We start from the raw sequence: 11,260 nt of genomic DNA on the forward strand, positions 1-11,260 counted from the left end.
TCTAGCTAACTCGGGGCCCACAGGCTCTCTAAGGGTACTCCGGGAGGAGAGCGCACCTCTCGGAGGGAAGGGTACATAGTCCCTGTTCTCACAGCGGAGAACAAGGAAGGGGTCTAGGTTCCCGGGGTAGTTTCCGTGTGGAGCTACTGACGGGGGGAATGAGCTGTAGGATGTCTGATGAGGCACCCTCAGTGTTCCTCCCTGGCACTGCCAGTGTGGTGGTGAGGCCGGTCTGAGGTCCTATCAGGGAGCCAGGCCAGTGGCCAGAGGGTGCTTTTCTGTGTGGGGAAGCACAAGTGGCTGTGCTTTCTTTAGGGAAGACAGTCATCCCGAAAGGGTGGTGGCAGCAGAATGACCTCAGCGGCAGGCTGAGGGTGAGGGTCCAGAGAGATTCCATCTTTTGGGTGCAAGGACCAAACGGAGAGAGGGTACTGGTTGGAACAAACTCTGGAAGGGAGACCAGCTAGTGACCCGGGGGATGGGATTTAGACCTATCCCAGAAGACTGCATCGGTGCTGAGGCACTGGACCCTTGTCCGGAGAAGTGGTAGGCATAGTGTTGCATGCCCAAGGGCAAAGGTGAGCATAGTTAGGCTGAGTCCATGTAGACCATGAGTGACCTAGAGGTATATAACCTAGAGCCCGGAGGGTTCTTAGGGTAGTCTGGGATCCCTGTCATGGGTGGAGATTTCATGGATGGGAGGAGTAGGTGGTCTAAGCGGATAACTGGTCAGTAAGGGGGGTCTGGTCAGAACCCCTTATAACTAGTTATCGCTGACTACGGGAAGTGTACCCATGTAGAGTGGCTACTTCTTCCCTGTAGGAATCAGCTGGGCGCGGCGTGTGTTAGAAGGTGGTTCTGACACTATGGACCGCCCGGATTTTTTGATTTTTGAGCACCTAATTGTTGAGCTTTTACTGTGGGGGAGCCTCATAAGTTGGGACTCACCCACAGTGAACTCAGGATGTAAGAGACTGCATGGGGATTTTACCAGTGTTCCCCTGGCTTGACCAGGCCACTGCGCAGTAGCTGGAGTAAGGGACACCGGGCTGGTTACATGCAGACACATGTGTACCTGCATGTGCACACGTGTACGGGCTGCGCAGGGGAGATTCCTAGCGTGCGCAGTCCAGGAGCAGCTACAAAGTGAATGGTGTGGCAGGACTTATGCAGTGTTGGTTGGTGATATGGAATAGGCTTTATACGCTGGAAAGAAACATGCCAGGGAAAGTCACTGTGTTTTACTGTGTTTTCACTTCATTATTTCCCTATGGGAATGTGGGGCCCATGGCTAAATTAACTTCCACAAGGCCTACAGTTTCCAGACATGTACTAAAGCCCATTGTATTGGAGGTGAAAAGACATATCCTGCAGAGTCCAAAGTCATATTTGTACTGCTTTTGGGTCATCCAGAACTGTCATATTTCTGTGAGCCAGCCAGGACCACACCCAGGCTGAGGGCTGACCTCTGCTGGATGGATTGATAACCTTTCTTCCACAAGCTAGGGCCTCCTCTCCACGAAGAGAAGATGGGAGGGGATACAGGCTCATCAATTAGCAGCTGTCACGGGGTGCCAGGCACCAGGCTGCACAAGGAGGGAAGGCAGTGTGGGGGATGAGGCTTCAGACATGTGGCCAGAAACCCTGGACGACGCCATTATTGAACAAGCTCAGAGGCTGGACAAGAAGGAGGGAGCAGGGGTAGGGACGTGATGTGTTGCTGTTTGATAGGACCAACAGAGAATTCCTGCCAGCCCCCTACTCAACTTTTAAAAAGTGCTTGCACAGGAAGAGAAGGGCTCTCTGGGGTGTGCTCGGCTGAAGCTGAAGGTGCTGGAGCCTGGCGCAATGGGCAGTTGGAAGGAGAGACCCCCTGACTGCCCCCAGGACCCTATCAGCACCAGAAGAGCCCAGGGCTGGTGCACAGAAGCAGGGGCCTCTGCGCAGGGAGAAGAAGTCCCAGAAGGAGAGCTTGGCGAGAGGCTGGCGCAGGGACCCAGTGAAGACAGCACCCTGCTGAGTCAGAGACCCTGAGGGCGGAGGAGAGTGTACCCAGTGGCGGGGGCTGGTGGAGAGGAGCATGAAGCGCCCCATGGTGCCTCGCCGGGCATTTGGAAATCTGCTGTTTTGGTGCTTTGTGGCCCCCAGAGGAGAGGGGTCACCCTCACTTGTGAAAAGGTGCTGGGGGAGCCGCTGGAGAGGCCCAGTCTTCCCCCCCACAGCACGAAGAAGTCTGCCATTTTGGTGCCCAGAGGAGGGGGTCACCCTCACGTGTGAAAAGGGGTGCAGGGGGGCTGCAGGAGCCCCGCAGTCTCCCCCAGCATAAAGAAGAACAGTCCACCCCTAAGTTTCACGGGGCATCTGAAAGAATAACCCCTTCAGGACTCAGCCAGCCTTTAACACCTTCTAGGCTGGAACTTATGTTCTACAGCTGAGGGTGTACTATGAAGTGCATCACGGATTGAAGGGCTGAGTTGGGGGATGTCTGGAGAAGGGCATCCCCTGGAGGTGAAGTGGTGTAATTGCACCGAAATGCATTTACTATTGGCTATTTCTTTTTAGGTGGACTGAAAGTCACATGTGTAAAGTGAAGTACCTGTGTAAGGTGATGTTAAGCTAAATGGAGTTATGTTGCTGGACCTTCCTGCTAGGGGGTCGGGCTGTATTTACGTAATCTCATGCTTTTACCTGGGATTCCTTTTAAAGTGAAGAGGCACATTGCAGGAGAAGTGTAGTTGCCAGGAGTACTTCTTTTGAAGGGACTGTAAGTCAAATGTGTAAGGAGATGTCATAAGCCAAGTGGGGTTATGTTGCCAGACAGTCCTGCTAGGGTGTCTGGCTGTATATGCGCAATCCTGTGATTTCATCTGTGATGCCCTTAGGGGCTGTAATTGCAATGCATTCAAATGATCAACCAAGGTGATGAGTACTGTCATTCTAAAGTGTGCGTAAACATGGATTCTTGCTGCTGCGCTTAGGTGAAGACCCCAGACTGCTAGCCCTTAAGATATAGAGGTGCATACTTTATGGTCAGTAGGAGATGCTCAGTCAGGGTCATGTGTCACCAAGGCAGGTTTACCCCTTTTTAATGCTTGTTGAGGTAATGGGGTGGGTCGCCACTGGGATGGTGCCAGTGCGCAGGGCCCTCGCTCCAGGTTATGTTCAACTAACTGCATTGAGGGCAAGTTGATGTGCATACATGGGAGTGGTGGTACTAGACCCCACCCCCCCTGCGGGAGGGGTGGAGATGTTATGCAATGTCACAAAGTAGTTCCAACAGCTTATGTATATTTGTAAATTGGTGCATAGTATTGAGTGGTGTGTGTGTTTAATAAATGTACTCTTACTTTTATAAAGCAAAGTACAGACTGGACAATCAATTATTGAGTGTTATTTTTGTGCACCTGCAAATGGCGATTACTAGCCCACACCACCTCCCTTGAGTAAGCCTCAGACTGCTCTGCAACGCTACCCTCTGAGAGTCAGGCGCTACAATTGGGTGTTTGGTTCCCAGTGAAGGACAAATGTAGTCATGTTATTTGTGCAGGCCTCACAGATGCTGCCTCGTTTTCCAACAGTAACCATTTAACCCTTCACTTTTTGTTGTTGTCCTAGAGGCTTAAGGATGAGGCTTGGGAAAGGTATACTGGCCTCCTGAGAAGGAGGTACCCATAAGTCTTCCCAACTGTATATGCCTTCTGTGCTGGTATTCCTATACCTGTACACTGGTTTTCCTGAACGCAGCCTCAAAGTTCAGATAGGGCCCATCTAATTAGGTATGTAGAAGCAGCATGCTATTGAGAGTCGAGCTGACTCTCTTGTCCATTAGGCATGGGACCTAAAGGAAGCAGCCAGAGGGAGAAACATACATAAAATGAAAACAGTGCTTAAACTACCAGTAGTAACTGAATACTATTCATGATGCTTGTTCTTTACTTTTTTTCCTTTGCGAAAGCCTTTACTGCGCTTTAACAGTTTACTGATTGGGGACATGGGCTTGTGTTATTTGTAGTTAATGTGGGGGATTAATGGAAGAAGTTAAGTGGTTCCCCAGCTTAAGGTTAATATTTCATGGAAGACATCAATGATGAACACATGCAGTGCGACTTTAGAAAGGGTGTTGTCAATAGTACAGCTACTGATCAAATACCTTAAATTGCAACATTAATAAATCAAGTTTTGTAACACAAGTGTAGGTTGGAATACTCCAAGTGCTATAAAAGCAAGCCATATGCAAATAACTTGGGGCTAGGGGGCCAATGTTCTAAGCAAAAGCACAGGGTTTGCAAATGTGAAATGGCTTGGCGGTAGCTACTAAACACATTTTGCAAAGGATTACAAAATTGCAAAATGGATTTTAGAAATGGATCCTGAATCTCATTTTGGAAGGGTCCTGTTTAGGACATCCCTTCCAAACTGTGATTCGCTTTGCAATGTATCAATGGTTTGTAACCACAATTACAGTTCAAACTATTGAAAAGTTACCAATTCCAAAAAAGAGCTGGTAACCTTTTCACAAAGGGGGAGATGTTCCGTTGAGAACCGTTGATGTGAAAGTTAAACAACTTTTCGCGGCTGAGGTACTTGAGGCAGGGACAGCACATGTAAGAAGTTGCAGTGGGCACTGGAAGATGGGGTATACATTTGGGGATGTTATGACAGGGAAGTTGATTGTGGGTCTGTGCAGTCCCACGTTCAACTACAGGCATCATCATGCATCATCGTCATTAGCTTTCTTAATTCCATTTCTTAATTCCTTTAGGCCTGAAATAGCATTTAGCAGTGTGTGGGTGCTGTTTATAAGGTTTCAATACTATTATTATTATTACTCTTATTAGAGGCACTCAACTGATCCTCTCGCTCACAGAGTACCACCCCAAAGCAAAAAAAATAACTTCTGCAGTGCCATGACCAATGTAGCCAAATGAATGAGAGATAACTGCCTCCAACTCAACTCCGACAAAACTTCAGTACTGATTTTTGAGAAGAACACCTATGCATTGGACTACAGCTGGTGGCTTGAAGAACTCGGACCTACACCCACACCGACCAAGCATGCATGCAACTTATGCATCATCCTTGACAGTCAACTGACCATGAAATGACAAGTCAAATCAGTCACCTCCTTCTGCTTCCACACACTTTGCATGCACCGCAGAATCTTCAAAAGGATCCCAACCAACACCAGAAAGACCCGCACTCAGTCCCTTGTCACCAGTCGCCTTGACTATGGCAACGCCCTCTACACCGACATCTCTACCCAGCTCCTCAAAAGACTTCCGACTCATCCTGGAACTCCACAAACAAACCCACATCACCCCCACCGGAGAGACCTTCACTGGCTCCCCATCTAGATGAGATGACAGCTTAACCCCTTCGCTGCTTCTGTCGGCCAACGGCCATCGCGAGCACTACCTCGTTAGTGCTGCGCACATCTGTTGGCCAACGCGGCCCCGCCCACTCAATCGAACTCCTGCACCGCGGCGGAATTTGCGCCGCGGTTAAGGAGTTAAGGTCCTCACACACACCAACAAAGCCCTCCACGGCCTAGGACCTGCTTACATCAACCATCAACTGAAGTTTCACCAACCCTCTATACACCTGAACTCCTCTTCACTCGCCCTTGTCAACACCCTCCCACTACCATTGCAGCTGAAGTGGTGGCCTCTTCTACTCCTACATCACTGCCAAGACACCTCCAAGCTGTGTACAGCCCCCTCGCTGACAGACTTCAGAAATAGACTCAAGACCTGGCTCTTTGATGGAGAAACAGCACCCAGATAACCCTTAAGGGGACAGTGTTTGCGCTTTACGAATGCTGTTTGATTGATTGATTTATATTGTTTATTAAATGATACACCACATACAGCAATTTTAATCTTATCAAACCCAAAATACAGCAGATTCACATTGAAATTGAACAGGATTTAAATTTCAGTATATTTATGTTATGAATGCCATGTAGGTAAGGAAAATGCTGGTTTAAGAAGGAAAGCAATGTTGATGAATGCACAAGCATACAATAGATGTGCCCAAGCACTTTAGACTGTAATTACATAAGACAGTATTACCTTGGTAGGTGGTGGCTTGACCCTTGGCATAACTTGGTGGCACTCAGGTTAAAATATAGATGGTAACTACATTAGACATGAATCTGCTTCCATAACTGCTGTCTTTTCATTGAACCTGTACTTACTGCTCAGTTCTTAACATCAACAATGTCACATCTTAGATGTAATTTGACATCAGTTTCTTTTACATCAACAAGTCAAAGGTAATATGATGTCATTTCCTGTGATGTCATTGGTGTGAAAAGCAAAAAGAACAGATGATGGACGGAATGCTGAACCAATCAAACATTCACCCCATACACAGATCTGGGATGAATCCATTGTGTTTTTTGCATGCCATACTATTCCAGTTGAGATGAGGGGTGTTACCCTGAATATGGACCCAGGATGATTGTCTCCAAACCAGAGAGGTCCTGGCTTGGCAGTTCGGGCTGGAAGGTTTACAAGAGGAGCAGGGTCAAGACTAATTTGCATATGACTGGGTCCAAACTGGGGTGGAGCAAAGTGAGCAAAAGAACAATTAATTTAACCCAGATCTCTTGACTGGGGATGAATATTTGATTCATTCAGATCCCCTCCAACATTTGGTGCCATGGCACGAATTGGTGTGAAAAGGGCATGTGATGTCATTTCCGCTAGCCCTGGCATTTTGGTGAATCAACGTCCATGCAAAGAATGTGAATTATTTCTTTAATGGGAGGTCAGGGCCACAGGAGAGCTATTCCGATGCTCCGTTTTGATGACATGTCACTTCTTAGGTAGCGGTGATCACTGCAAAAAATGCCTCAGCCGAGACAAAGCCCAAGCCAGAATCTAAACTTCTGCCAGGATTGTGGTTCTGGGTACTCAATGCCCTACTCCGTCTGCCACAGCGCTCTGCTGGGCTGCAAAAATGACAACAATTGCATCAAAGACATGACTGCACACGTTTAACTAGCGTACTAACTTTCAGGCATTTGTTATGATCCCCAAAACAGACCTCGGGTTGTTCGGTCGGGCAGCATGAGCCAAACACCGCAGAATATTGGAAAACTGCATTGCCTCAAAGCGAAATTCAAATCAAACTGCAAACGAGCCAAGGGTGCTCCTCCGCTCGCCTTTGTCTCCGTCCTTGTGTGACTTTTGCCACATACCCTGTTCTACACAAGAGCGGAGATAAAATACAAGCGGCGGAACTGTTTAAGAGCTGCCAATAGAAAAAGTATTTAACTTGTGGTTTCACATAGTGTCACGTCTGTGCTTCAAGGCGCGTGCACTAACGCAGCATGACGTTAAAAGTTTAGCAAAAGCAACAGAAATGCCGTTCCCGCCCCAAAACAGTCTGCGTTATTCTAGTGTAAGAACCCACTGCATTCTCTGATGCCCTCGTCTATCTGCCCCGGTGGTCTCGCTGGATGCCTGCACACTCGGTCTTACATCTTATCGCAATTATTCAGAATTAAAATATGTTTTACGCATACATTTGAATTTAAAATTAATTCAAGTGCCAAAGTTGAAACATAGGTTGCATATGCACTGCTTGTTTTCTGCCCTTCCTTGAAAACAACTCTTCTGCTGCAAAGTAGATTAGATTTGCAAAGCGAGGACACGCACCCCGGCAAGGCTGGAAAGGAAAGAGCGGAGAGGGCGCACTGCAAGTTATTGAAAGTTTCCACCAACCCCTCGAAAAACCACCTGAGGGTTAACAGCAAGCTTATCACTTACTCTGAGAGATATTTACATGGGGATGTCCTCGGAAGTCGCTCTAACTGGAGTTATTTCCTCGGCACAGGACAATGAGCCGCTCTGTGAAACCACCAGGCAGAAAAGAAACAAACGATCGCAGCAGGTATTTCATGTCACCGTCAGGAGGGCAGTCGGCAGATGGGTGTGTGAACCCGTTGAAACATGTAAATGAGTGTCACACGAAACCCTCGGCTGCAAAATCATCTTATTGCCGAACCTGTTTCAGCAGCAGCCCAGCCCTTCCGGAAAAAAGAACTTACTCATCGACGTCTAGTGATCCCATTGGCGGCAGAGCATTCAAAGGCAGACGATAAAAGTTTTCATTACCTGACTGCACCGCAGCACTCGTGCGCCAGGCGAACCTGCTAAGTCCAACATGGAAGTGAACGTTTAAAAACGAGAAAACTTTTTTACAGTTCGTTTATTGCATGTCCGTAAGGGAAGCCACTTTTTTTAAAGCATAGATTTCGTTTCAAAATGTCTAACAGTTACACAGTTTCAATGTGACATATATGGATCCAAGTGAGACTAGTCATTTAAAATGCTATTTTTATTTGATACAGGAATTGAAATCTTTCACGTGCAAAAAAACATAATGATGCTAGAAGCAGCTAAGCACTGCCTCGTGAGCTGTGGACTTCTTATCAACCCTGTTTATTTGCTAGAAGAACATTGTACCATTACATAGTGCTCAAGGACCTTGGGGTTCCCAGAGCAGTCTGAGAAAGAGGAGTCAAGAGAGGTTAAACCAGTCGAGCTTTCAGTGCCTTTCTCAAGGAGAGGATCTGCCCAATTAGTTGGATGCGTTGACCTTTCATCTCTGATGTGTACCTGCTCTCTGACCCCACAAACACTTCCTTTTTTCAGGAAGGCTGACTAAAGGCAACTTGGTCTGAAACTTTTGTAATCATTCGCTAGGTGGAGAAATGTGCCATTGTTCATTGCTCAAGAGGGCACAGCCAGTGGGTGACACACATGCAGGCGCCTGATCAGTAATAAACATAACGCTGTCTGATCCTGGGTGCAAACAGACACGCCTCCCTTTGCAACAGACAGTCTGAGGGCTGCTTTACTGCCTGCTCACGTGGTCCGCGGCCCTATATGGTACATGCTATTATAATCAAGGTTATATAGAAAATCGCCTGAACGCTAGTGGGACAGAATGAAGGTAGCTGCAGACACCCACAATACAGAACATAAATTTGGATGGAGTCGTATTTGCTTGGTTCAATATTGTTAGAAGGTGGTTCTGACACTATGGGCTGCCCGGATTTTTCGCTTTTTGAGCACCTAATTGGTGAGCTATTACTGTGGGGGAGCCTCATAAGTTGGGACTCACCCACAGTGAACTCAGGATAAAAGAGACTGCATGGGAATTTTAATGGTGTCCCCTTGGCTTGACCAGGCCACTGCGCAGCAGCTGGAGTAAGGGGCTGGTTACATGCAGACACAGGTGTACATGCGTGTGCACATGTGTAGGGGCTGCGCAGGGGAGATGCCTAGTGTGCGCAGTCCAGGAGCAGCCACAGAGTGAATGGTGTGGCAGGACTTCTGCAGAATTGGGTGGTGACATGAAATAGGCTTTATACAGTGGGAAGAGACATGCCAGGGAAAGTCAATGTGTTTTACAGTGTGTATTCCATTATTCTCTTATGGGGATAGGGAGCACATGTGCTAATTTTACTTTCCTAAGGCCTACAGATTCCAGACACGCATTAAAGTCCACGGTAACGGATGTGAAAAGGAGTATTCTGCAGAGTCCAAAGTCATATTTCTACTGGTTTGGGTCATCCAGAAATGTCACATTTCTCTGAGTCAGTCATAACCAGGGCCTGGCTGAGGGTTGACCTCAGCTGGATGGATTGATAACCTTTCTTTCACAAGCTAAGGACTCCTCTACATGAAGAGTAAATGGGTGGGGCTATAGGCTCATCCATCAGCAGCTATCACTTGGTGCCAGGCACCAGGCTGCACCAAGGAGGGAAGCCAGCGAGGGGGGAAGCTTTGGCCAGAGACCCTGGACGACGACATTTTGAACAAACTCAGAGGCTGGGCAGGAAGGAGGGAGCAGGGGCAGTGAATTGATGTGTCGCTGTTTGATAGGACAAACAGAGACTTCCTGCCAGCCCCCTACTCAACTTTTAAAAAGTGCTTGCACAGGAAGAGAAGCTCTCTCTGGGGTGTGGTCTGCTGAGGCAGAAGGTGCTGGAGCCTGGCGCAATGGGCAGTTGGAAGGAGGAACCCCGTGACTGCCCCCCAGGGTCCATTTAACGCCAGAAGAAGAGTTCAGGACCAATGCGAAGAAGCAAGGCCCTCTGCGCAGGGAGAAGAGAGGCCCAGGAGGAGAGCCAGGTGAAAGGCTGGTGCAGGGAGCCAGTGAAGACCGCTTCCTGCAGAGTGCACCCTCCGGGAGACAAGAAGGGCGAATGTGAGTGCTCCCAGTGGCTGGCGTGCGCCACCAGGAGCAAGAAGATGCAAAAATGGAGAAGATCGGATCCCCGGGGGCAGAGATATGCCCCCGGAAGGTAGGCGACCTTTGACCCCTGAGAAAACCGACGATGAAGCATGTGGGGCTCTGCTGCCAGTCTCAGAGATGCCCCCGGGGTGGGTCAAGTCCCGGGGGCTGCCCCCAGAAGAAGGGAAGCCGGGGTGCACCATCGCGCTCCCCTTGAAAGCGCCCTACAGGGGAGCCAGGAGCCCACCCTGGACCCCACCGAAGATGGTGGTGGGGGAGCGCCATCGCGCCCCCCGCGAAGAGGTCTGCAGGGGCCCGGAACCCCATCCCCAGGTCCCGAAGCCAAGCCGGGGAGCGCTGTCGCGCTCCTCGTATAGATATATCTCCCTGGGGGGCCAGGAGCCCACTCTGGCCCCCGCCAAAGAAGAACCGACGGGGAGTGCCGTCATGCTCCCCGTGAAGAGGAGGAGGAGGGGCCCAGGAAACCACCCCCGAAGCAAAGCCGGGGGGGCGCCGTCGCACCCCCTGTGATGATGGCCCCGGGGCCTTGGACCCCTTCCCCGGGCCCTGATTTGAGGGAGAAGGCGGGGGGAGTGCCGTCACACTCCCCCGAGGTCCAGGAGGACCCGCAGGATTCCCCGCGTCTGCCCGCCAGAGCGGGGAGACCGGAAGAGAGGCGCTGGCTCCCGCGGCAGCACAGAAGAGTGCTGGCTGGGCGGGGAGCCGGCGGGGGCAGCAGGGGGTGGGCTCCTCAGGCTGCCCTCCACCGAAGCGGCACGTGGGGGTCCCGGGTTGGACCGGGACCCAGAAGGAAAAGAGAAGAGCTGCACGGGGCCCCGGTGGGACCAGGCCCCTGTAGACTGGCACAGCGGCTGGGGGTGGGCTCCCCAAGCCGCATCCCCTTACCAGGGGGTCTGGGTGGGACTGGGCCCCTCAACAAGCCTGGTGATGCGGGAGGGCCCGGGTGGGACCGGGACCCCGCGAAGAAGTGCAAGTTGCGCGGCTCTAC

At 50.0% G+C, this 11,260-nt stretch overlaps 1 protein-coding gene across 1 annotated transcript in view; it reads right to left on the reverse strand.

Annotated features, from left to right (window-relative positions):
- The window catches only part of SACK1B (scaffolding CK1 anchoring protein B), a 445,300-nt gene extending 437,260 nt beyond the window's left edge, over window positions 1–8,040 (reverse strand). The window contains exon 1 of the mRNA XM_085610865.1: window positions 7,776–8,040. The gene's annotated coding sequence lies outside the window, so the exon portion shown is untranslated. The remainder of the gene's footprint in view (window positions 1–7,775) is intronic.
- Between the last annotated feature and the right edge of the window lie 3,220 nt (window positions 8,041–11,260).

Source organism: Triturus cristatus, chromosome 6, assembly GCF_964204655.1.
Source record: "Triturus cristatus chromosome 6, aTriCri1.1, whole genome shotgun sequence".
NCBI classification, from domain to species: Eukaryota; Metazoa; Chordata; class Amphibia; order Caudata; family Salamandridae; genus Triturus; species Triturus cristatus.